Here is a 26123-nt window from a genome sequence, read left to right on the forward strand (position 1 = left end):
CCATGTAGTCCTCAAAAGTCCCATGGGCCAACCTTAACTTAAAGTAGGCAACCCGGAGCCGTAGATCGGATTCCTCTGCTTTGCTTTTTAGTTAGGGAATGAAGGGTTGGGAAACCCTGCCTAGCCATTCTAGGGAGGTTGAGGGAAGCATCACCGCCCCATTTCTTTTGCTCCCCCACCCCGACTTCGCCTCTGGCAGGGGGTGGGGTAGGCCGAGATGGGGTGGGTGGGAAAGGCTGCTACTGATGACAGGAAGATTTTTTTTTTTTTATTCCAGTTCAATCCTGAAGGTGGAGGGCACAAATACCACCCCCCCTTAAAAGTTGCAGCAAAGTTGTCCGCAGCTCGGGAGGACCCAGCGTGTGTAAACGTATGGGCTGGGAGTGGGTGTGGGCAAGAGCGTGGAGTTGCCTCGGGGAGACCCAAGCCCGTCAATCCGATGGTGCAGGCGGGGAGGGAGGGGGACAGGAAAACAGGCATCCCGAAGCATGCAAAAGTTGTAGCCAAAGTTCGGAGGGATTGGGGGTGGGGCGACAACGGCCCTTCCCTCTCGTCTCCCTCGGAAGCTGCTTTCCAACAGTACTAGCCCCTTTCTCTGCCCCCCACTCCAGGGCCCGGGCTGACTTTCTCCTGGGGTCTGTCTTCCCCAGCTTTGGCTGCGGGCGCGCTCCCCGGGAGCTCATCCATTAGCTCGGGAGGAAGAAGGGGAGGAGAGAAGAGGCGGGGAGGAGGGAGGAGGCTGGAGGCAGGAGAGAGGAGGAGCCCCCGTCCCCCTCTGGGAGGAGGAGCGCCCTGCCCCCCATCCCGCGCTCTGATTGAGGTGGCGTGTCCCCGCCCGGGCGTGTGCGCTCGGCTCAGCCCCGATGGGGGGACTCAGAGGCTGCGGGGCAGCTGGCGAGGGGCGCTTCTCCGCTCGTGACGAGTGACGCGGGGGCAGTGGCCCCTCTGGAGCCCGTCTTCCTGCGCGATTCCCGCGACTCCCTGTAGGAGGTGAACGTCCCCAGGCTTGGGCCAGTGGCGTTGTAGGGCTAAGCTGGGAGAGGGCTCCCTTCAGCTCAGGCTCGCGCTCCGCGGTGGCGCTGCCGCTCCAGGCTCTGGCTTTGACAGATCGGGTCTCAGGTACGTCTCTCCCAGCCCCCTCTCCCCATCCCGAGGCTGCTCCGTCCCGGAGGCTCAGCGCGCGCCCCTTCTCCGGCACTGCGGTCTCCTCCTTCCAATGAGCAAAGCGGGTCCTGGAGTGCCCGGCGCCTGCATGCTTCAGGACGCATAGCCTCCTGCCCCCCTTAACTGCCTGCGCCTTTGGGAGTCCCTGTCCTGGGTCTCCCCCGAGGCGGCCCCACGCTCTTAGCCCACGCGTGACCCACATCCAGCGCCATCGGGCGTGTTCACCCACGCGGGGTCCTTCGGAACTTGCAGTGACCGGGACACCCCGGGGCTTCTCCTGCTGGAGCAGCAGGACGCAGCTGCTGGGTAGCTCTTGCAGTTTGCTTTGGGATGGATGCGCCGGGGCTGGGGGTGCAGGCTCGCGCCTTCCTTCCACGCTCGGCTCTCACTTTTCCTCTCCGCGGTCCTCTCGGACCCGCCTCGGCTGAGGTGGCCTCTGCCTCCAGGAAGCCTAACTCCGCGGATGGGAGAAGCTTGTCGTGGGTTCGCGCTTAATTGACATTGGACCCAGCGTCCTTTCCGCTTGAGCTGGCTAACTTCACGGGTTCCCTTGGGGGTCTTCCCACTTTAATCGCTCCTCGGTCCCCCTAGCTTGTACTTTCTGGGTGCATCGCTCCGGACCTTATTAGCTGTCATTCCCTCTGGGGTTCTGATGTTTGACTCGTTGTGTTTGTTATCAGTTCTGTGTCCTTGATCGTTTGATCAGCGCAGATTTGGAGACAATCACGATATATTGCTAGAAGAGGGCTCAGATGACTGAAGGGAGCCAAGCTCTCTTCTGTGCGGGAAGGAAGAGTGGAGCCGACGTCTTTGGCGTCTACAAAATTTGCTGCAAAACGAACCTCATCTCCACCTGGTTTCCAGGGCAGTTGGAGTTAGTGGCTGCTATAAAGAAAAGGAATCCCATCTTCAGACTGTCATTCATGCAGGAGTAGAAAGCAAAAATAATAACAGCAGTAATAGCTCACATTCATATAGCATTCCAAGGTTTGCACAGTGATTTTCGAGGAAATGACACAATTCTTTCCCGCCTTAAAACCGGTGTTTGAGGTCTCTTGTTATCCCCTACCTGATGATTTTGTTGATTGAGATTTCTGGCTGCAACCAACTTTCTGGTGAACCCAGCTCTTGGGCTAAGTATTGATGATTAATAGTACTGGGTACAGCACCCAAATTTCATGCACCGTATATTCATTTTCCATATAAAATCGTAACCCGTAAAGCTGCATGGGGTACCTGGGACTTTCCCTTTCTGGAGCAATTAAAAAGTAGATAAAATTTTAGGTGAGGTACTCCTGGGAGGGCCAAAGCAGCACTCTGGGGTCTCTCTGCCTTGACCCACTCAGAATATGGGCAAACTGATAATAAAATGAATTCTCTTTGAGTTTCCTTATTAATATGGTTTTAATAATTAGTATCTTTCATTAGTTCTCCAGACATTGTTGATCAGCATTATTTGGCTTCCTTAGGAAACAGCTTGAGGTTGGCACAAGAGGCAGGGAAATAATTCTTACCCCCTTATGGGCTATTAAAATAAAATTGATTTCATGCTTTTGTGTTAGCAACATCCTTTCAGCTATGTCTCAGAGCCCTCAGCTTTTTGGCTTTCATTCTGCATTGTTTAGCATTTCAAGGTTTCAGCATTTTCCCCCCCTTTAGTTTGTCTTTGTCATTTGTCAGCCTTAATTTTTCCTGTTTTGATGGGATCTGAAATTAACTGGGTACTCTTAAAAAACACCCCAGCAATTGTAGTTTCAGTGATTATTCTCTCCTGAAACAAGCTCCCCACTCTCCCCAAACCAGACTTTTTTTGTGCTAGCAACCCCAAAGCTAAACTCTGGGGAATTGTGAGTGTTATGTTGAATGATATCCGGCAGGGGGAGTATAATATACTGCCGATGTATAAGGTGTAGAAACTAATTATTACTGGGTATTAAACTTTTCAAAAGCTAACAACTGTGGGGCTTTATCTCCTGGCTAATACAAGGTTGCCTTATGAACCTGCAACCCACAGAGTGGAGGACAAAGTGTGCACAGCCCCAAACCTCACTGAAAGAAGACAGTAAGAACTTCCAGGGCAGGCATTATTATCTGAAAAATACATTTTTATTGATATCTTTTATTTTTACAACACCTACATTTCCTCTTGTAGCCATCCCTTATAACAAAGAATTTATGATGTCTTTTTACATATTGACTATACTGCCAATACTTCTAGTGACCTAAGGAATGCTAATTATTAATTGTTATGAATACTTAATAATAATTACCAACATTTATATAGTGCCAGGCACTTTGCTAAGTACTGTGCAGATAGCTCATTTGGTCCTCACAACAGTTCTGGAAGGTAGGTGCTGTTATTATCCCCATTTTACAGATGAGGAAGCTGAGGTAAATGGAGATTAAGTGACTTGCTGAAGGTTGCATAGCTAGTTTCTGAGGTCAGGTTTGAATTCAGATCTTTTTGGACTCCAGGCCCAGTTCTTAGAAACACTGTACCTCCTAGCTGCCTCCATAATAAAATAAAAGGTAAATATTGTTTTAGTCAACAGATGCTTTTCTTTTCTTTTTTTTGGAGGGAGAAGGGCAGGGCAATTGGGGTTAAGTGACTTGCCCAAGGTCACACAGCTAGTTAGTGTTAAGTGTCTGAGCTCGGATTTGAACTTAGGTCCTTCAGACTCCAGGGCCAGAGCTCTATTCACTGCTCCATCTAGTTATGTGTAAATAGATCCAGAGCTGTTTTTTCATGGTTATTGTGAATTCTTGATGAGGAAACTATTTTTATCACTGCATATTTGTTATTTATGTCTTAAGAGAGTTGCCTGTGGGCGCTGAGTAGTCAAGTAACTTTGCCCAGCCTCACCTTGCCAGTATTACATGGCAGAGATGGGACTTGGACTAGGCTATCCCAGGATGCATGGAAGTGAATTTCTGTAACTGCAGTCATGGCTTAAATACATCAGGGGAGTTTCTGCTCTAAAGGAATCTTCTTACAAATCCTTTTGTAAAACAAACGTCATCGTGCATGTAAATCCTGATGTTCATATGTTAGGTAATGTGAGATACAGCCATAATTCCAATGCTTATCTTAGGTCACATTCTAACTGTTGGCAAATTCCATTATTATTTATAATAATCTCCCAAGAATTCACAGCAGGCATATTCCAACTAAGTTAACTGACTCTGGTGCTTTCTACAGCAAAGTTACAGCTAGGCTGAGTGTGTATGTGTGTTTCTGTACATACAGCTGCAGTAATTCAAGGATCTGGGCTCATGTGGATCACCTCTCTTCTATTCTTTAGTTGACTCTTTTCATGAATTCTGTGGTCAGTAAGAAAAAAAGAGCTAACATTTAGTGACTAACCCTCTGGTAATGAGCCTTTTGGGACTTAAATAGGGTGGTTGGCTCATTGAAGGGTAATAATAATTTTATTATTGTTACTGAGTTGTGTTCGACTCTTTGTGATCCTGTTTGGGATTTTCTTGGCAAAAATACTGAAGTGGTTTGCCATTTCCTTCTCACTTCACAGATGAGGAAACTGAGGCAAACAGGGTTAAGTAACTTGTCCAGGGTCACAGCTAGTATGAGTCTGAGGCTGGATTTGAACTCAGGTCTTACTGACTCGAGGCGTGGCACTCTATGCATCGTGCCACGTAGCTGCTGTATGCTACTATCATTGCCTTTTCTAAAGCTGTATCAAGGAATACTGCAGAAATTAGACTCCTAGGAGGTATATTGCATGGACTGTCTGATCTTGAGTCAGGAAGACCTCAGTTCAAATCTTGTCTCAGACTTAATAGCAGTATAATTCTGGGAGCCTGTCTAAGCCTTGGTTCCTTTCCTGTAAAATAGAGATAACAATAACTCCTATCTCAATCTTCAATATATGTATATGTGTGTGCATATATATCTATGTATGTCTATCTCTCCCTCCTCTCTCTCTCTCTCTCTCCTCTGTCTCTGTCTCTTTCCTCTCTCTGTCTCTGTCTCTCTCTGTTTCTCTGTCTGTCTCTCTCTCAGTACCTGTCCACAGTTTACTAGGAGGCTTCTTTCCGAGATTCTCAATTGCATTTTGCGTTTGATTCATTCACCAAGTGAAAGTCAAGTGGCCAGGACTTCCACTATGAATCTGCATTAAAAACAAATTAAATCAGTTTCCTCTTTCCAAATCTGTCTTAGGCTCACACTTTAAAAATGAAATTTTGTTAGGCGTTCAACTTCCACAAAGTCTTAGTTAACCAGAGTAGTTTGACTTGCCAACAGGGGTCAGGATTCCCTACTTAGCTTGACAACCCAGTAGCTTTCTTTACTTTCTTTCTCCTTGCTATGGGGGGGGGGGGGGGGGGGGGGGGGGGGGGAAATCAGTGCAGGAACCTGGCAAGGCTGGGATGCTTAAAGGAAAAACTAGGAAACTAGCTGGGAGATACCTACGTCTTAATCTAACTCTCCTGACAAAAGGGCTTGGTTATATCTTGTAAAAGGGAGGTGTTAATTAGCTAATTTTACAAGGTAAGTAGCTTTGACTGCCTGCATATTGGAGGGCAGAGCTTAGGTCTATGAGCTGAGGCAAGAGGAAGATTTAAATATCTCCTACATGGGCTGGGATGTGATTCGGCTTGACTTCTTTAGGGCCAAAGTGATTACCAATTTCCAGGGATCATAAATCAAAGGAAAGTTTGGAATTCTAGTTTAAGTACAGCAGACAGATCAGCTGGGAAACTCAAGGATTCCTGTTAGGTATTAGCAGCACTGCTTTAATATTTTTGCCCAAGAATAATGGCTGATTTCTGATCAATAAAGTACTTGAGAATATATTTTGAAATTATAGTGGGGTCCCATTTCTTGCTTCTTATTGGATCATCATTTCTAATCTCATTAATTAATGGGAACCCCTCTTTTTAAAAAAAATAATTCTTTAACAAATGGTGTTTTTTTTTCCTTCTTGAAATTCTTTGATATTTATTTACCAGAAGGATTAAAAAAAAATAAAATCTTGGAAGGAGGAAAAATTGCTTTCATCCAAACTGGTGAAAAGAAGGCAAAACACCCCCAACCCCACAACCCCTCCCACACACAGAGCTTGCTGTAGAAATTAATTCAACTCAAGGCTACAGATAGGTTGTTAAAGAATAAGAAGACAGAAAAGGGGGGTGGCAGTGCTGCATGTATAGAATTCTGTGTGTACTTTCAGATGAAGTTACTGAATTATTAGTTAACAGTTTGACTTTGTTATAAAAGGTCTCTTATGAAGCTGAACTAATCTGTAAATATTCATAAAGTAAAAACAAAACAGACCAATAAAACTTAGATTTGGGGAAAAATGATTGGAAAATGCCTTTAAGATGGTTAAGTACCTTTTGAAATGTGTCTAGCAGATGAGACTGAAAAACTTTGTAGGGCTTTGCAATTTCCAAACTGCAGAATTGCAAGATGGCCATGGGTTGGCCCTTTATTTAGTCCCTTCCAATGTGGAGGAGGATGTCCTGCTGCTGCCTGGGACAAATTCAGGGCTGCTTTTAGGGCCTTTGGAAGGAGTGGGGCCTGTTACCAAGGGGCTAGTCACCATGATGGAAAGACAGAATTACTCTGATTTCCCTAACTACATCTTGACACAGTCAGTGAGAGAATTGCTCCCAGGACCCGAACCTTGCCCATCCGATGGGATGTGTCTGATGAGCTCTTTTTATAGCTGAACTATGACAACATGACTGTAGGTCTCCAAGGGACAGACCTGCATCTATTTCCTGGTCACTCTCCAGCTCTAGGTTTCTTGTTTTCTTTTTGATTAAAGAGCTCCCTTTAATCATCTGGCCTGTGGTTTTTTTTTTTAAGGACTCTGAAGGTTTTATTTTCACTTAGATGCAGTGTCTTAGCTAAAGATTTAAAACCATTAAAAAAAAATCACGATCTAGGTTAATAATTTTGATTACTGCCGAATGGGAGAGAAATAAATTTGAAGGGAATTTAAGAAAGTGAATAGTTGTCAGTTCTGAGGAAGGCCCTGCTTGGGATGTTTTTTGCATCTTGGAGAAGCTCACTTGCTTAAGAAGCATTCAGAAAAATTTTTTTTTGCCAAGAATGTTTGTGTTTATGTCTTTTTTTTTATGCTGAAAACTCCTTAAATGGTTTTTGGAGCTATCAGTAGGAAGTGACAACATGGCATGGTTGATAGAAAACCAACCTTAAAGCCATGTAACCTGGGTTCAAATCCTCCCCCTGATTTGGACTTGCTGACTGTGTGTTTGTGGACAAGTCACACTTCTCATCGGTCTGCTATCTCTAGGGCAGAGGGGAGGGAAGAAAAAAAAAAGAAGTGTACACGATAACTTTATTATATGTTTAAAAGGAATAGTAAGTTGTATGTAACAAATCTGCAACTTCATGTGCAATCATCCTTTTTCTACTATGTTGTGAAAATGCTTGTTTTATTTCATAAATTAAAAATAAAACAAATTTTTGAAAAGGGAAAAAAAAAGATATTAAGTTGTAGAGAAGGTGTCAACCATCATTGGTTGAGGGAATTTTCTCCCCTGAAAGTTCCCTATACTAATGAAATTATAATTCTGGTCACTATGCCTAAAATGTGGAATATATTTTATTGTGATCAAATATAGGTGAAATAGTTTAATAACAATTATATTCCTTAATTCATGCCCAAGTGCTGCGTTTCTGTGTGCTCCAAACCTTATTTTTTGGCTTCCTAGTATGCTTCCAGATTTTTTAAAAATATCTAATTTGATTCCTATATCCCTCAGAGCTAGCTACTGTTATTATTCCCATTTTACAGCTGAGAAAACTTAGGCAAATAAGTTAAGGGCCTTGCCCAAGTTCACATAGTTAGCAAATGTTGGAGGGAAGATTTGAACTCATGACTCCTTAGTGCTCCATTTACTGGGATAACTAACTGACTCTAGACAGGCTCTGAATCTTATTTCCTTCATTCACAAAATGAAGGGGTTGGATAAACTGACCCTTACAGTTCCTCCCATCTCTAAATCTGTAGCACATGAAGTATCAGAGGTGGGGTCTGCTTGCCAAGATCTTCAGAGCACTTCATATTCAAGTTCATATTCACAGACTCATATTCAAGAGTCCCTCTCTTTAAAATAAAGACCTGGTAGGATCTTCTACATCTCTTTTTCCATTTGGCCAACTCTACTTTTAAAGGAGTTCTTTTCTTTCATGAATTTTTGTACCTCTTTTACTGTTACACCAAGTCTGTTCTTTAACGTGTTAATTTTCTTCAGTATTTTTTGTGCCTCCTTTACCAAGCTATTAATTCTCTTTTCATAATTTTCTTGCATCACTCTCATTTCTTTTCCCAATTTTTCTTCTACCATTCTTATCTCTCTCTTTTTAAAAACTCTCCCAGGAATTCTTACTGGCCTTGGATCCATTAGCATTTTAATTTGAGGCTTTGCTTATAACTGTTTTTGCCTTGTTGTCTTTCTCTTTATTTCTTAGATTTCCTTGCCTTTGTCATAACTTTTTATCGACAAGTTCTATTTTTGTTGTTGTTTGCTCATTTTTTTCCCAGCCTATTTCTTGACTTTGAACTTTATGTTAAAGCTGTACTCTACTCACCTGGGGCTGGGGAGGCACTGTGCCAAGCTTCAGACTTTTTTTGTGCTGCTCTTTTCAGAGCTAGTTCTGGAGGTCTGAAAATTTTTGGTGCTTCTGAGGTGCTGTTATCCTGGTATAGATAAAGCCCTGCTTTCCTGGGCTGGGCTCTGGTCTTTACCTAGGAAAGTTCCTATTCTCCTGCAGCCACAGGTACTGTGTTCCTTTTCACCTTGGAACTGTGACCCAGAAATGCTTATGGGCAATAGAGTTGCCAGTCAGCACCAACTATAGCCAGTGTCTGGGTACACCACTGGTTCTCCTGCCTTGTTCTGGGCCTGTGCCCACCCTGGTTTTGCAGACATCTCCTGCAGACTTCCTAAGTTGTTTTATGCTGGAAAAAATGTCTCCCTCTGACCTTTTTGTTGGCTGTGCCACACCAAAATTTGACTTGAGGTGTTATTTTAAAGTTGTTTGGAGGGGAATGTTGGGAGGATTCAACTGGATCCTGGTCTGTACTCCCAATACTTGTTAATTGATTGAAGGTTCTCTAGGGTAGTAGGGGTAGACATTAGGAAAAAAAGGTGGACGTTAATTTAGGATCCTCTTCTTGCTGTAGGTTGGTGGAATGTCACTGATAGCAGTGGGATTGTGGTAGATAGATGAGTGATTTGTAATAGATGGAGCTTGGGTTTGAGGGGAGAAAAAGCATTTGTGCGTCTGGTGAAGGCTAGTTCATTTCCTTGGTCCATGCAGAAGGTCATGTTTCTGAGTGTGATTACAGGTTCACCATTTGCAAAAGCAGATGCATGAGTGGATTGACTCCTGAGAAAACGAACTTTTCTAAACAAACTTTGTGGGTTCTAGTCCTTGAACCTTCTATGTAAGTAAAGTCAGTAAAGACTACACATATGGAAGGCTATCACATGTATAATCAAAATAAAATTGCTTGCCTTCTCAAGGAAGAGGGAGGGGTTGAAGGGAGGGAGAGAATTTGGAACTCAAAATTTTAAAAAATGATTGCTAATTTTTTTTACATGTAATTGGGAAATATTTAATGAAATAAAAATAATTTAAAAACAAGATTTGACAGGCAAACTTTCAGCAGTGTTGATGGATATGCTTATAAATTGATGAGGTGGGGTTCTTTCATAATCTGATTGGTTTTCTGTTCCATGTTATGCTTTTTTGCTCACTAGAGACCGAAAGAATATGTAGGGTCATTTTGCAGATAAGTAGATTGTCTTTTGGGTGGTCTTTCAGTCATTAATGCTTTTGAAGTGGTGAAAAGTTCATCTGACTGAGAACCTGGGTTCAAATTCTACCTCAGATACTTATTTGCTGTGTGACTTAAGGAAAGCCATGTAACCTCTTTGTGTCTCAGTTTCCTTATATGTAAAATAAGGAGGTTAGATTTTGTGATCTTTAATGCTGCCTTTCCCAGATCTGATTCTATAAATTTAGAATTTCATTTTACAGGTAACTAAAGGTTGTTAGAAGATAAATTTATCTGAGGTGAAACACACTTTTATGGTATATACTGAATACTGGCATATCATACTGGTTCTTTGCCAGGTGGATGACTTTCCTCCCTCCTGTGTATGTCTCTTAATAACAGATATCTCATTTTGTTAAATTAAACTCCATGTAATTGACCATCTAGCAGACACTCGTTTTCAAATATTTGAACAGGAAGTCATCTGGAAGACAGATTTAATTTATCCTAGGAGGTGCCAAAGGGCAGAGCAGAGCCTATGCTGATGCTGGGAGGCAGATTTTGACTTGGTATAAATAACTTTCTAATAAGTGGAATTGCCTTCAAATGTAGTGATCTGCCTTGTAAGGGGGTAAGTTCATCCCTGGAGGTGATCAAGCAAAGCTTGGCTGGCTGCCTGGAAGGGCTGTTCTTGTTGGAAGGGAGGATGGATTAGAAGGATCATTTTCTATTCCATGAATCGATGAATAAAATTAAACCCACCTTGGAGGGGAAGCACCTCTGACTCATACATTTTGTTTTGTTGCAGTCTGCGCGTGGGAGAAGTTTCTGAACTCCTTAATGTATATATTTAGTATTGCTGATTTACACTTTTTGACAAAGTTCCCAGGCAGATGGTGAAGTTGTAATTAGTAAGCTTAGTATGCCTTTGCCTTTGGTTTTCTTGAATTTTGAAGGGTATTTGCTTTGTTGCTGTTCATTCTTTTCAGTTGTGTCTGACTCTTTGTGACCGCATCTAGGGTTTTCTTGGCAAAGCCACTGGAGTGATTTGCCATTTCCTTCTCCAGCTCATTTTACAGATGAGGAAACTGAGATAAACAGGGTGAAGTGACTTGCCCAAAGGCACACAGCTAGTAAGTTATCTGAGGCCAGATTTGAACTCATGAAGATAAGTCTTCCTGAGTACAAATGCAGTGCTCTATGCACTATGGTACCACCTACCTTTTTCTCTGTATCCATGGTGAATCAAGAAAAAAAACACACAAAAAAAAAAACCCAGCACTGTATATAATTCCACAAAATAGAATGTTGGTCCATTTTCCCAATTAAGTCAAAATTAGGCTTTACTCATTATTTAGTATCATCAAGTAACAACATTTACTAAGAATCCCTTGAGTGGAATACATTTTAGAATTATAACATTAAGGGGGCATTCCTGTGTATTGGCGTAACATCTTGGACCTGGAGCCAGGAACACCCGAGTCAAATCCCACTTATGACACTTATAAGTAGAGTGATCTTGGACAAATCACTTAACTTTTCAGAGACTCAGTTTTCTCATCTATACAACGAGGGGCCTGGAGCTGCCTTTTGGCTCTGAGTCTATGAGCCTGTGATAATGATTGCCAGCCTTCATATAGCACTTTCAGTCTGAAATGGTACTTTATGTATATTAATTCACAGTTGCTGTTCATGATAGCTCTGGGAGGCAGGTGCTATTAATATTTCCATTTTATAGTTGAGAAAACTGAGGCTGAGAGAAATTAAATGCCTTGCTTAGGCTCACCCAGCTAGTTAATATCTCAGGATGAATTTGAACTCAGTTTCTGATGCCAGGTGAATTAAATGCTATTTAATTAATTCCTGCCTTTTCCTCTCTCCTTACTATGTCCTTTTATTTAAAAAAAAATCCTGTATATTTAATTTTTAGTTTCCTTAATCTGTCCTTCTTTTCTTCCCTTCCTCCCCTAGAAACTTAGTAGCCTAGTATGTGCGCATGGTCCCCCCACCCACTAAAACCCTCATCCTCATGCTGGCATGGGGGTGACCCAAGGCTGTCCAGGGCAGTTCAGGCAGAGTGTATGATGGATGGATGGATGCTTGACAGCGTGTCAGACTGCAAACTTAGCTCAGTTCAGAGAGTCTCATCACCAAATTGGCCTTGGCAGTGCCATTTACTAAAGTCACCAAGGGTGTTCAATTGCAGTGGTGAAGGGAGAACCCACACTGGATAAATAAAGTGATTCCTATATGTGGCCTTAGGTTGGCAGATTCAGATGGTAAAGAATCTAGGTGAAGTTTTTTACTTCTTTTTGTCCATACCTGTGATTTTACCCAGGTGGGGGGCTCCCTCCACAGTGGCAGGTAGGTAACCTGGTCGAACTTGGTCTTAGAGAAGACCCAGGGTCATTTACTGACTTACTCTGAGCCAGCCAGAATGGGTCAGAAGCAGAATCGGACCCCAGCTTTTTCTGTCTCCAAGGTCGGCCCTCTCTCTGTGATGCCAAGCCACCTCTCACTGGGACAGATCAGACACAGTCCTTGCCCTCAGGAGTTCTCTGACTTGTATTGTTTTCTTAACTAACACAATATCATCTAACCACAAAAGTCCTTGAACTCGTCTTAAATGTCTTGGACTGAAAGTTGTTGACCAATAGAGGGATTTTCAGCAATCCTGACGTTACCTAAATCATTGAAAACAGGACATAGTATTCCATCCAAGACAAGTGGGACCGTTGGTAGCAGCACTTTCAAATTGAAGGCAGGCAAGCAATGAAAAATCGTGGTTTAGCTCCCCAATAATTTTGAGAGACGATAATTAGTCATGAAAAGGAGATACCTGTTGGCACCATTACAGGTGTCTTTGTCTTAATATTGCCTCCTTTCTGTTCATCTCCTTTGGGGGTAGGTGTATGGTTAAGAGGCTTGGTCAAATAAAACTAAAAGAGGAATATTATTTGTATTAAGGTATTGGGCTTGGCAAGTATCACAGTGGTGAAGATACTGTATTCCAAAGTCCGAAAGAGGCCACCTGTTTCTAATTACATATCACAGAAAAGCAGGAGAGCCAAGGAAAATGATCATTTTGGAGCAGGGAGTCTTGGGGGGGAAAGGGTCATAGATAGACTTGCAGAGAAATTGACACTGGCTTTCAGATTGGACTCAAAGTCTTAAGTGTTGGCACTGTTTTTCGTATTTGAAGGTTTGGAGGCAATCTTCTGCTTCTTCTTATTTCTCAGATAGCAAACAGAAAAGCCGTGGTGGAGTTTTTTTTGCCAGGTCCTAAGGAGTGGAGTTTCAGGCAACAGCCAGCAAGCATTTATTAAGCACTTACTGTTTGCCAGGCACTGTGTAATCTGTGTGTCCATAATGGTAGATCTAGGAAAGAGTTGCAAGAATTTTAAAATCTTCTCCCATTTTGTAACCACCTATTATCTAGCTGGAGATGCAGGGGATAGTCCAGGAGTCCAGAAGATCTGAGTTCAAATCCAGCCTCAGTTACAAGCTGTGTAACCTGGAGGAGTCACTTAAACTGTCTGCCTCAGTTTCCTCGTTTGTAAAATGGCACACACCTCCCTGGGCTGTTATGAGGACAAAATGACATCTTATTTGTAAAGTGCTTTGCAAACCTTAGAGCCTTTATGTAAATGCTAATTATCTCCATCCTCATCATCTTTATTACCACCACCATCTTCATCGTCATGATGCTTTGCCTTCACATTATCTCTTGAATCTGTCCTTTCCTCTCTCTCTCACGATGGTTACCACATCCGACTTCTAGACTTCATCACTTCTTGCCTAGACCTTTATCGCAGCAGATTCTTGATCGATATTGTAGTTTAAATTCTCTTCCTTTCTAGTCCCTTCTCCACACAGCTGCTGAAATAATTTTCCTGAAGTCTAAGTCTTACTCCTATCAGTCCTCCCTGCTTAATGACTGTTCTTCTCCTTGTCTCTAGGATAAAACACAAACTTCTCAGCTTAATTTCTTCCTATTAGTTTATTGAATTTTTTTTTCAGTTTTCAAAAATCTGATTTCCCTCATTTCCCTCCCTAATGAAAAAAGAAAATCATAACCTTTGTAATATGTCAGCTTGACTTCAAGCTACCTCTACACTATCTTTCTTTCTTTTTTTACTTTTTTTTTTTTTTAGGGAGGAAGGCAAGGCAATTGGGGGTTAAGTGACTTGCCCAAGGTCACACAGCTAGTAAGTGTATTAAGCATCTGAAGCCGGATTTGAACTCAGGTCCTCCTGACTCCAAGGCTGGTGCTCTATTCACTGTACCACCTAGCTGCCCCTACACTATGTTTCTAAACTTATCATCCTTTTTCTTATTCATTTTGTATTGGAGCCAAATGAACTATTCTGCAAATTTGTTGTTGTTGTGGTTTAGTCATGTCTGACTCTTTATGACTCCTTTTGGGGTTTTCTTGGCAAAGATACTAGAGTGGTTTGCCTTTTCTCCAGCTCATTTTACAGATGAGCCAGAGTAAAGTGACTTTTCCAGGGCCACACAGCTAGTCCCTGAGGCTGGATTTGAACTTAGGTCTTCCTGACTCCAGGTCCAGGACTCTATCCACTGCAACACCTAGCAGCCCCAAATTTGGCATGCCCTACACAGGGACCATGCTCACTCCTCTCTGTTAGTTCTTAGAAAAGCCCAATATTCCTTCAAGTCTCAGCTCCTGAGCCATTTCCTGTGTGGGAACATTTATTGATCCCCCTAGTGATTGGTGTGTTCTTCACCTCTTTCTCAAATGATGTATCATTGTGTTCATCTATTCACCTGTTATATATCCTTCCGCTTCATTATAAGCCCCCAAGGGCAGGGACTGGTTTTCATTTTGTCTTATCATCCCTGGCACGCAACTCGTGTCCTTAGCACATAGTATGTGTTTGTTGGATTGGACTGGATTGTTGGGTAAAAGTTGGTGTCGTCATTTTTTTTAATGCCATTTAATTTTTTATCACTAAATTTCCTTTTTTTCTCTCTTTTTAATTAAGGGGTAGGGGTAGGAAGGAGGGAGTGAGAAAAAGCCTAACTGGGAGTATCAGAATTACTGGGTGTGATCATTTCTGTCAATGTTTATCTGAAGAAATCAGCCTTTCTCAAAACCTACTACTTTCAGTATCTTCTGAGAAGCTGATGATAATGGAGAAATTCTCTCCTCTCCCACTGCTCAAAGAATACTCCCAGGGTTAGTTTCCTGTACAGATTTTATAGAGGAATATTACCTGTTTAGAAATGTGTAGTGCCCCCCTTTTCTTAAAATAATCTACACAAATAATTTTCTTGGTTCACGTTTTATTAAAATAAAATTATTATAATTTTAATAGCACTCAAATGTTAAATATGCCACAAAAGGGAACAAAATAACAAATAATTGCTTTTCAGTATTCACCAGGATGTTATAGGAGATGGAGGGGACATACATATGATTTAAATCTGATTTCCTCATTTTACAGGAACTTTGGCCCATAGAAATGAAAGGATCGAGTGATAGAATGAGATGTGAATGGAGGTCTTCTGCCTTCAATCCTCCAAATTTCCACTGTCACACTACCTCCAAAAGTTGAAGCGGAAATGACCTCAGCATCTCTGTGGGCGTTAGGTACCAGGGACCAGGGTGAGAGAGAAAGGTGTGGGCTTGTATTGCCCCTTGTTGTGGGCTCAGAGGGGCCTTGGCTGTCAGGCATCCCGTCCGGCCCCAGCAACGTCCTTAACCTTTGAGGCGTGGAAGGCCAGTGCTGAAGGGTCAGAGGAACAGTGGCACTCCATGTTTGACTGCTACCAAACCTTTCCATGTTCAGTCCATGAGGGTCTTTGTGGAACCTGACCCTACCTGATGGTGGTGGTGGGGGGCATCCTATCCAATATTGCCATAAGTACAGAGCCCTCATCGCTCTCCAACTCTGGCAGAGGATCCCAGCCTTTTCTTCCTGTAGGTGGGGTGGGAATGTTTGGGCTCTGCTGAGAGAGGACAGAGGAGACAGATAGCAGCAGTCAGATGGGGTTGGAGAGGCAGTGGGGCCTTGGTGGTCTTCCAGCAAAGAATGGACCATCAAATATTGGGTATGTCGGAGAATGGATTCAGGTTTAGGTAGGAGCCATCCCAGACAGCCTCTGAGGTCCTTCCAGCTTAGCACAATGTCTGGCATATAGTAAAGGCTTAATAAATTCATGTTGACTGACTGACTGAGCTCTTGGGACTGGGAATCACCTTTTTTTTTTTAAACTCAGCCCCAACTTGTTGCAATTTCTGTCTTCTTGAGCTTGTCCTTTAACCCACTTGACTACAACAATGTAAAAATAAACACAGCAGTGAAGGAAAACGGGAGGAGGAGGGAAGGATGAGGGGCAGAGGGGCAGAATTTACAAGTGGCACAAATATCTTCCCTTGGCCAAGCTCCAGTTCCCATAGATTTACACTGTGTCTTACTGAGCAACTGTCCTGTGACCCTGCAAAGTCAGTGACATCTAGTCTGGGTGCATTTGCAGTTTTGATTGGCTCTCGTTGTTTCTCAGAAAATGGACTTATGTATTTATTTCTGCTTTTAATTTTGGGTAAGGAGGACACTGAACAGAGATTTGCACTAATATAACATTGGCTTAGTTTTAGAATAAGCATCACTTCTCTTTTCACACCTGTGCTTTGCCCATTAGTTTGTTAATGGGATGCCCATGTTTGTTGTATTTGTTTGATAGATTTAGAGATGGAGAGAACTTTCCAGACCACCATCTACTCCACTTCTTTCTTTTTTTGCCCTTCGTTCCACTAAGAGGTTACCAATGCTGTACTAACGTTGGTAAAGCACTTGATAATTTACGAAGTATCTTCATACAGAGATCTCATTTGATCCACATACACAACTCTAGAAGGAATGGAGGGCAAGTATTACAATCCCTAATTTTTAGAGGGGAAACTGAGGCACACAGAGGATGTCCCTTGCCCAAGATCATGTAGCTAGTTAGAGGCAGAGTTGAGACTAGAACTTAGGTTTTCTCTTAGCCTAGTGATCTTTCCTTTGGACTGGCCATCCCTCATGATTGGAATACATTCTCTCCTTATATCCTTCTATTATAATCTCTTGTTTCCTTCAAAACTTAGCTCAGATGCCACTTTCTCCATGAGAACTTTACTAATTTCACTCCTTCCCCTGTGACTAGAACCTTCCAAATTCCAAATTTACCTTATATTTTTATTGTCTATATTTTGTAAGTGCATGTTATCTTCCCTGATTAAATCTAAGTTCCTGGGAGGCAGGGATGGTCTCCTTTTTGACTCTAGATCCCAGAAACCTAGTACAGTGATTGACTCATAATAGGTATTTAATAAAACGGTGATCGATCGATGGATTTCCACTATACCATGCTGCTTTTAGAGTGGGTCTGCTCCTTCTTGACTTTGCTATGGACCGCTGTTACTTTGGTTTTATAACTGAATGGGAAGGAGAATGCAATCTTGTAGCTTAGCCAGCTTTCTCCATTATCTCCTCTTTCCCAGGAAGAGCATTTAACAACCAGACAGCCTTCTAAAAATTAGCACTCAAAACTGTATTCTCCTCTTCCAGCCCTCCAAAGGGCCGTCTTTCTCATTGGCACATGTATGTTCCAAGCTGGGCATCCTTGCACCAAACAGCGAAGCTGACATTGCTTTGTTCATTTGTAGACTCACCTGACATATGGGGCACTGATATAGCAGTAAAGTGGCCAAGGTGAGAGCCTAATAATGAAACCTTTCTGGGAGGGGGGATCTCAGAATCACATCATGCCCTAATGCTGCATCCTGGCAATGGTGCGGTGTGTGAAGGAGAGCCTAAGAAAACCAGGGAATGGAAGGTCCTTTTGGGAAGTTAATGGAAGGTAGGGGACACACACATACATGTTTATGTAGATGTACTTGTATACACACATATGTATATACATATATGTACATATATTTAGAAAGATAGGCTCTGTGTGTGTGTATAAAGATAGGCCAGTCATACTACATGAAAGGGGGTATAAACAAAAGGCTTGAATTTTCCATTAGTTCCCCAAGATATACAAATACTTAGAAGGCTCGTAATTCATAGGCTTCGAGGATCTTTGGATGAATATAGGCAAGAATAGCATGGGATGAGAAGGCATGTTTGGGTTGTGGTCTCTGCCTTGATTTAAGGCAGGGGAACCTGCAGCCTTGAGGCTGTATGTGGCCCTCTAGGTCCTCAGGTGCAGCTCTTCAACCTCAAGGGCTGCACTTAAGGACCTAGAGTACCATATGTGGCCTCCAGGCTGCAGATTTCCCACCCCTGCTTTAAAGAATACCTTTGTCCCAGGTCTACTGAAGACTTGAAAAAGTGAAAAGAAGGGGGGTCAGGAAAAATGATACAAATTGGTCATAGAATTTAGAAGCAAGAAAATTTAGAAAGCAGATAGACATAGAAAGGGATTAATGGAACAAAAATGTTAAAGAGAATTATGGGTTCAAGAACAATAATATAGGGGCAGCTAGGTGGTGCAGTGAATAGAGCACTCGCTCTGGAGTCAGACACTTAACTAGCTGTGTGACCTTGGGCAAGTCACCTAACTCCAATTACCTTGCCTTCTCTGCCCCCCCCCCAAAAAAAAGAACAATAATATCACTGTCTTTTATCTATTGCAAAATCTTTCAAGGAAGAGAAGTTTACCTTCAAGTCTACTGTTGTTGGCTTGACCAGACCCATGCATTGGGCCTTAATGGCAGAGTCACAGCATGGGTCAATGGAATTCCTGTTCCACAAGTCCCACATAGGTCCAGTCTCCCCAAACTAGTAACAATTTATTAGAGGGGAAACATCATGTTTGCAGTGCCTTTTTTATTTTGTTTTGTTTTCATGGCAAATTGTATTTTTGGAGATTGCTGCCACAAAGCTGTTATTTAGAGGCAGCCAGAGTTTGGGCAGCTAGGTAGCACAGTGGATAGAGCACTGGTCTGGAGTGAGGCAAGTTGAGTTCAGATTTGGCCTTAGACACTTCCTAACTATATGACCCTGAGCAAGTCATTTAACGCGGTTTGCCTCAGTTTCCTCATCTGTAAAATGAGCTGGAGAAGGGAATGACAACCCGCTCCTGTAACTTTTCTAAGAATACCCCAGATGGGGTCATGAAGAGTTAGACACTATGGACATATCTGTACAAGAGTTGGAGCCATTCCTTTTCATTTTGATTGAGTGATCTGGTGGAAAAAGTCCTAAACCAGGAGTCCAGAACTCTGGGTTTTAGTGCTGGCTTTGGCGTCTGAGGACCTGAATGAAAATCCCTGATCTGCCACTTACATCAGTGTGTGATTGTGGGCAACAATGGACTTCCCTTTTTTCTTGTTTGGGAAATGAGAGGATTGAGCCAGATGATCCTTCAGCACCAAATCTTTAACGGTCCTGGGAATCTGGAGCATGTTCCAAGGATGCTCAGATTGACAACGAATTAAATCAAGATCAGTCATTCAGCCAGGAAAGTTGGAGTAATTTTGTAACCCCTATTTTGGCCACATTCTGAGAAGACAAGATTCATTAAAAAGATCCTGGTCTGGAGAGGATGTGGGCAAACTGGAACACTAATGCATTGTTGGTGGAGTTGTGAACTGATCCAGCCTTTCTGGAAAGCAATCTGGAACTATGCCCAGAGGGCTATAAATACTTTCATACCCTTTGATCCAGCAATACCACTCCTAGGGTTATATCCCAAAGAGATCATAGAAATGGGAGAAAGACCCATATGTACAAAAATGTTTATAGCAGCTCTTTTTGTTGTGGCAAAGAATTGGAAATTAAGAGGGTGTCCATCAATTGGGGAATGGCTGAACAAGTTGTGGTATATGCATGCTATGGAATATTATTGTGCTATAAGAAACGGGGAGCAGGCGGTCTTCATATTTACCTGGAGAGGCTTAAAAGAACTGATGTTGAGCTGAGTGAGAAGAGTAGAACCAGGAGGAATTTGTACACAATTACAGACACAACGTATGTGTGATGACCAACTTTGATAGACTGGACTCTTTTCAACAATGCAGGGATATAAGTCAATCCCAAAAGACGCATGATGGAGAGAAAAACGTGCATCCAGAGAAAGAACTAGAAAGAACTAAATTTATATCCAGGTGGAAGCAAAATACCTGATCTTTTTCGTTCTCTTATTTGATTTTATGTCCTCTTTACCATTTTTCATTCCAGCTGGTATAATCCATCCTTATAACCTGACCATTGTATAATGTGAAAGTATTTACAGATCCTATACTTGATTATAAGACGCCATGGGGGGGGAGGGGAAGAAGGGGGACAAAATGTGAAATTCAAGGAATTGTGGAATTGAATCCTGTAAACTAAAAGGAAACAAACAAATTAATAAATTAAAATTGAATTAAAAAGATCCTGGTGATGGGAAAGATTGAAGGCAAAAGGAAAAAGGGACAGCAAAGGATGAGATGGATAATGTCATTGAAGCAACGAATATGTTTTTGGACAGACATCGGGACATAGTGGAGGATAGAAGGGCTTGGCAGGCTATGGTTCATGGGGCCACAAAGAGTTGGACACAACTGAATGACAACTTTTAGCTAAGCAGATTGGACTAACTTTGTAAACCGTCATCGTAAAGACAAGGGTGATAGGAATGGTTCTTATCTACCCTAGAATACAGTGAGCAAAAGAGGGGGGAAGAATGAATTTCTTTCACAATGGGATTGAAAAATGGGTGTGTTTACCTTATTGTAGGTTGGGATGTAGCTTTATTGTGACTGATGGGGTGCCAGTAAGTGTTCCTGAGGGGCATCCAAATGTCACCAAACACACACTTGTGTCTGTTTTCCATTCAGGACACAATGCCAAAAGAGAGATTAATGCCATTCATCCTGCCCCTTTGCTAAATCCGAAGAATGATATATTGAGTAAGCATCTTCAGAACAATTCCCTTGCCTACTTTTGTTTAACCCTTTGTAGACTGGGTTTATTTCATCTTCCCATTTTCATTTGGGTGAGAAAATGGAAAAATGTCAGCCTGTTAAAAATCCCATTCAGCAAGCTTATATGTAACCAGCCATCCCAATGGAAGATGTCAAGGTGTGCCGATAGAATATGACTGGGCTTTTGTTTTTAATCTTTGGCTCTCTCAGTGTGTACTCTGAGTCACAAAATCATGGAATTCTAGAGACTTACAAGGGCTTTGAGATCTTCAAATTCGTTTTTGTTCTCCTTAGGAACGGTCTTAGTCTTAGGCTGTGATGTTGCGTAGGCTTATCTAGAACTTTGTGCTTTCAAAGGACATCAAACCACAGAAGATTACATCCTCTACCCACTTCCTTGGTTGCTGCCAGCCAGTCAATTAGAAGCATTTATTAAGTACCTACTATGCATCAGGAATCGTGTTAAGTGCTGAGGATGCAAAAAAAAAAAAGGCTAAAAACAGTCCCTGCCCTTAAGAAACTTCTGTCTAACATACAGATAATATGTATAAGTAAGATCCATACAGGAAAAACTGGAGATAATCCCCAGAGGAAAGGCACTAGCATTAAGGGGGATTGGCAAAGGCTTCCTGGTAGAAGGTGGGATTTTGGCTGGAATTTGAAGGTTGACTGTGGTCAAAAGTCAAACCACATAGGATATGTGTGTGTTATAAGAGTATGGATTTAGAGCTTGGAGGGTCCTTAGAGGTCATCTAGTTCAGTCTTCTCATTTTACAGATGAGGTTGGGAATAAGATAAGGGACTTGCCCTAGGTCATGTGTCCAGTGTATGAGGAAGTACTTGAACCCAGGTATTTCTTTTTTTTTTAAGCAATGGGGGTTAAGTAACTTGCTCAAGGTTACATGGCCAGTTATTTCTGGGTGTGGTGCTGAGTGTCTGAGCCCGGGATTCGATCTCCAGGTCATCCCAACACTGGAGCCAGTGCTCTTACTCGCTGAGCCACCTGGCCGCCCCTAAACCCAGGTATTTCTAACTCTTAAGTCTGGTGCTCTGTGTTTCCTCTCTATTAGGTCATGCAAATCTTCCCAAGTTCCATGGTATTCTTCATATTTGACATTTCTCATTGACAGCTTTTGGTCTGAGAGGCACTGTGGTGTAATGTATAGAAAGCAGGCCTCAAGTCAGAATGGCCTAATTGGTTCAAGCCCTATCTCTGACACACTCTGCTATTTGACCCTGGACAAGTCACAGCTGTCTAAGACTTTAAGTCGCAGAGACAGTGCCATCCTACATTGGTAGAAGGAATTTCCTTACCTGGGAGTTCCTTTTGCCAATTAAATCACAGGTCTTGTTCTTGACTATTACTAATAATGTCTAATTTGTGCCAGGTCTCTGTTATCACAAAAAAATGTTAGAAGTATTTTTGTGTATGGGGAATTTTTCTATCTGTTGCTGGCTTCCTTGATGTCTGAGTGGAGATTTGAACTCAGGTCCAACATTCTGTTGACTGTGCCAACTCACTGCCTCCTTGATCTAAAGTTAGAAGGTACTTAGAGATAAGTCCAACCCTTTCATTTTACAGAGGAGGAAATTGAAACAGAAAGACTAAGTAACTTAGCCAAGGTAGTGTCAGAATCTGAGGCTGGATTTGAACCCTGGTCTCCCTCACTCTAAGGCAGGCACTTTATCATTCATGCTCATCACTGATCTGGTCAGAAAGGCCTGTTTGCATTTCCTTGGGCTCCACTTCAAAAGCTTTTTTGGAAACTGTTGCCAACATCATCAAGCCCTCTTTTTATTAGGAGTTGGATCCTTAAGTCATGTAGGAATTGGACCTGGTTGGGTGTTTTCATTAGTTTGGGCTCAATCTCTGTCAAAACTGTGGAGCTGAAGGATCGCCCCAGTGGGCAGCTTTGGTCTCCTTGTTCTGCTCTGCCCTAGGACACAGTCACCATGCTGGGAAGATTAGACCTGAGCCCTGACGGGACTTTTGAGAAACTTTAAAAAATGGAAAAAGCCCCTCTCCTTATTAGAACAGCAGCTTGGAGTCTCAGCTTGTCTTTGACTTCCCCAGTGATGTTTTAAGATCTGCTGTAAACACACTGTGGTTTTCCTTTGGGCATCATGCTTGTTTAGTTTGGCGCTGTTGTATTTGTAATTGCCGCATTTTAATAATTGACCAATATTCTTGTCAGCAATTTGCAAGTCTATTTTCAATGGAATGCTTCGCCTTTCATTTCATAGTTCAGACCTGGGCTAAGTCTCTGGATTAATGCTAGGTCAACCAATAAGTCAAACCAACAGTGTGTATTCATGTGGTACATTGGTACAATGGGGGCATCCATAAATGACTTGTATTCTTCCTAAGATGCAGATTAAGTATCTTCTATAGGAAGCTTTTCTTGATCCCCCTAACTCTTGGTTCCCTCCCTCCCAAAATACCTTGTGTCTAAATACTTTGTGTGTATCTATCTATATACATATATTTATTTATTAACTTCGTATCTATTATATAGATATATTTATATATTAATTTTTAATTTTATTTTTTGCTTTTTTTGGGGGAGGGCAGTTGGGATTAAGTGACTTGTCCAAGGTCACATGGCTAGTTTTTGTGTTAAATGTATGAGGCAGGATTTGAACTCATGTCCTCCTGACTCCAGGTCTAGTGCTCTATTCACTGCGCCATCTAGCCGCCCCCTATTTATATGTTTATATAGTTGTCTCCACCATTAGGATGTACATTCACTTCAAATAGGGATTAATTCATTCTTTGTACCAGTCTGCTAGTCTCTGGAACATAGTGGACTTTTAATGAATACTTGTTGATCGAGTGATGATCAGTGGCCTCTGAAATATTCATAGTCATCTTAGGTCACTTTATATGTCACAGAAAATTCTTTTGGTGGCCAGCCTTTTTTTTTTTTCTGGAGATATATTCTCTTCCCATCCCCATTTTTTTGTCTGAACTTGGGATTTCATTGGTAAAGAAACTCTCTTCATTCATGCCAATCAACAGTCCTTTGTAACAGAGACTTAAAGGGATGCATGGGGAACTGGAAGGATTTATGGGAGAGCAAGGATAAGAATGAGAAGGCATCGAAGGGGTTCCAATCTGTACAGTTGACCTTGACCTATTAATCAGTACTCTTTGAATCTTGTCATTTAATCTGTAATAAATCCATATAGCTGGTATCTCTCTCTGTTGTTCACAAAGATATATTAAGAGAAATAGACCAACATTATATCACAGATGTAGGAGTGGAAGGAACATCAGAGAAAATCCAGGTCAACTCCTTCATTTTACAAGGGACTGTGTTTGCCTTTCTTTGTTTCTCCAACATGCTTAGTTAGCTTCTTGGCTATCGGTTATTGAGAGTGGCTCTTAATTTCAAAGATCATGTGATTTGTTTATTTATATTTTCAGAGATTACCTATACTTTTATTAAGGGTAGTGAAATGGGGGGAAAAGCATGTTGCCTTGCACATGGTAGGTGCTTGTTGACTTGGCTTGATTTGACTAGAAGTGTGAGCACTGGAACCTTAACTCCGGTTCTCTTTCTACTAGATTATTTAACTGTAATCAGTCCTAAGGAGCACTGAGTTGTTAAAGAGTTAGAATGGTTTTGGGGAAGTTAAGTAAGGCTAGTCACCAAGATTCTTCCTTATTCTGCTGCTGCCTCCCTAAGATAAGGAAAATTGTTTTCATTTTGTGTGACCATAAACCATGTAAAGTGATAGATCAAGACTGTGATAGCCTGATGGAATTTGTTTTCCCAAGATATTATCAAATAGATTTTTCTGTGTGTTTCTGACTGTTTGCAAGTGGAGGATGTTTTTTTTGAACGATCTGATTGATGGGGTGAAGGAAATGAAGATGCAGTTTCTGTTTTAATGTTAAAACTGAGATTGGCAACAAGCCAACAGTGTGCATGTGGCAATTTAAAATATATGTACAAATCCACAGGTAGTGTCTTACTTTCCATGAATGCTTAGATTGGGTGGGGAAGTGAACCTCTCTAATACCTACAGAAAATCATGTCTCCATTTTTACCTTAAGATCTTGGAGAGAGATCCATATCCATATCCATACACATAAATTCATAATAAGGATTAAATTTACCTTTAGGTATCCAACTTTGAATAGTCTCAACCTAGGAAAAGAGCCAACCTCAGACCCCAAAGTTCTTCAGTTGGTCTTGAGGCTGGAACAAGAGACAGGCTTGACCTGGTGTATAGAGCACTGAACCTTGAGTCAAGAAAACCCGAGTTCAGAGCTAGCCTCGGACATTTACTAGCTGTGATCCTAGGCAAGCTACTTAAATCCCTGCCTGCCTCAGTTTCCCCATATATAAAATGGGGATAATAGTACCTACTGCTCAGAGTTGTGAAGATAAAATGAAATAATATTTGTAAAGTGCTTTACATATATTAAAGCAGTATGGAAATGCTAGTTATTATCACTGCCGCACAGAACTAAGTGGGTTGTGTCTGGAGAGAGGAAAAAGAACTCTGACCTGCAGCCCTATTCTTCGGTCTGCTACCCCAAAGAGAAGAATGACAGCTGTATATGTATCTCCTCATGTGTGCTAAAAAGTTATGTTCTACACATTAAATATTATATGTACACACATATGCATATGTGTACATATGTATGTGTGTGCAACTATATCTCTCTCTATTACCATTTTACCTCTCTATCTGTTGATCTCACATCCATTTTCCTTGGTTATGGTCTCCATGGTCTCTAGGATTGCACTCTAGTTCTCCTTGAGCTTTGGGGATGAAATTGCATATTCTTTTCCAGGACTGGTCATTCTCATCTCCCAGGTAGACTGTCTATTTAGGCACATGGCCATTTGCGAGGCCCATTCTGCTATCCAAAGAAAGCTCTTTGATTCACTCACTATGACACCAAGCCAATGACTTTTTCAGACTATTAAAGACATTATCATCCTGGTCACCACTTAGCATGTAGATATCTGTTCCTGGTTCAACGTTGTCTACAATAGATAGTTACGAACAGGTTATCCATAAAGGCTTTTAAGTAATTTCAATGATCTTATACTTTCCAGTATTCCTTTAAATTTTAAGAGATTACCTACACTTTTAGTACAAGTATAACAAAATGGGAAAAAAGCTGAATTTAAAGGACTATCTATATGACTGCTAACTGAGGGATCTCTGGAGCAACTAGCCCATCCAGATGTCCTTTCAGCTTGTGTTCTAGAGGTCACGGTGCCTCAGGGCCTGTAGAGAGC

The 26123-nt window shown here is 41.9% G+C and overlaps 1 protein-coding gene across 1 annotated transcript in view; it reads left to right on the forward strand.

The window, feature by feature from the left end:
* The first annotated feature begins 721 nt into the window (after positions 1 to 721).
* The window catches only part of LOC138165480 (transforming growth factor beta receptor type 3-like), a 229004-nt gene continuing 203602 nt past the window's right edge, over positions 722 to 26123 (forward strand). The window contains exon 1 of the mRNA XM_069093845.1: positions 722 to 1119. The gene's annotated coding sequence lies outside the window, so the exon portion shown is untranslated. The remainder of the gene's footprint in view (positions 1120 to 26123) is intronic.

Source organism: Petaurus breviceps, unplaced genomic scaffold (genome assembly GCF_028583685.1).
Source record: "Petaurus breviceps papuanus isolate PSGF00001 unplaced genomic scaffold, PetGlider_PUasm1.0 209, whole genome shotgun sequence".
Lineage (NCBI taxonomy): Eukaryota > Metazoa > Chordata > Mammalia > Diprotodontia > Petauridae > Petaurus > Petaurus breviceps.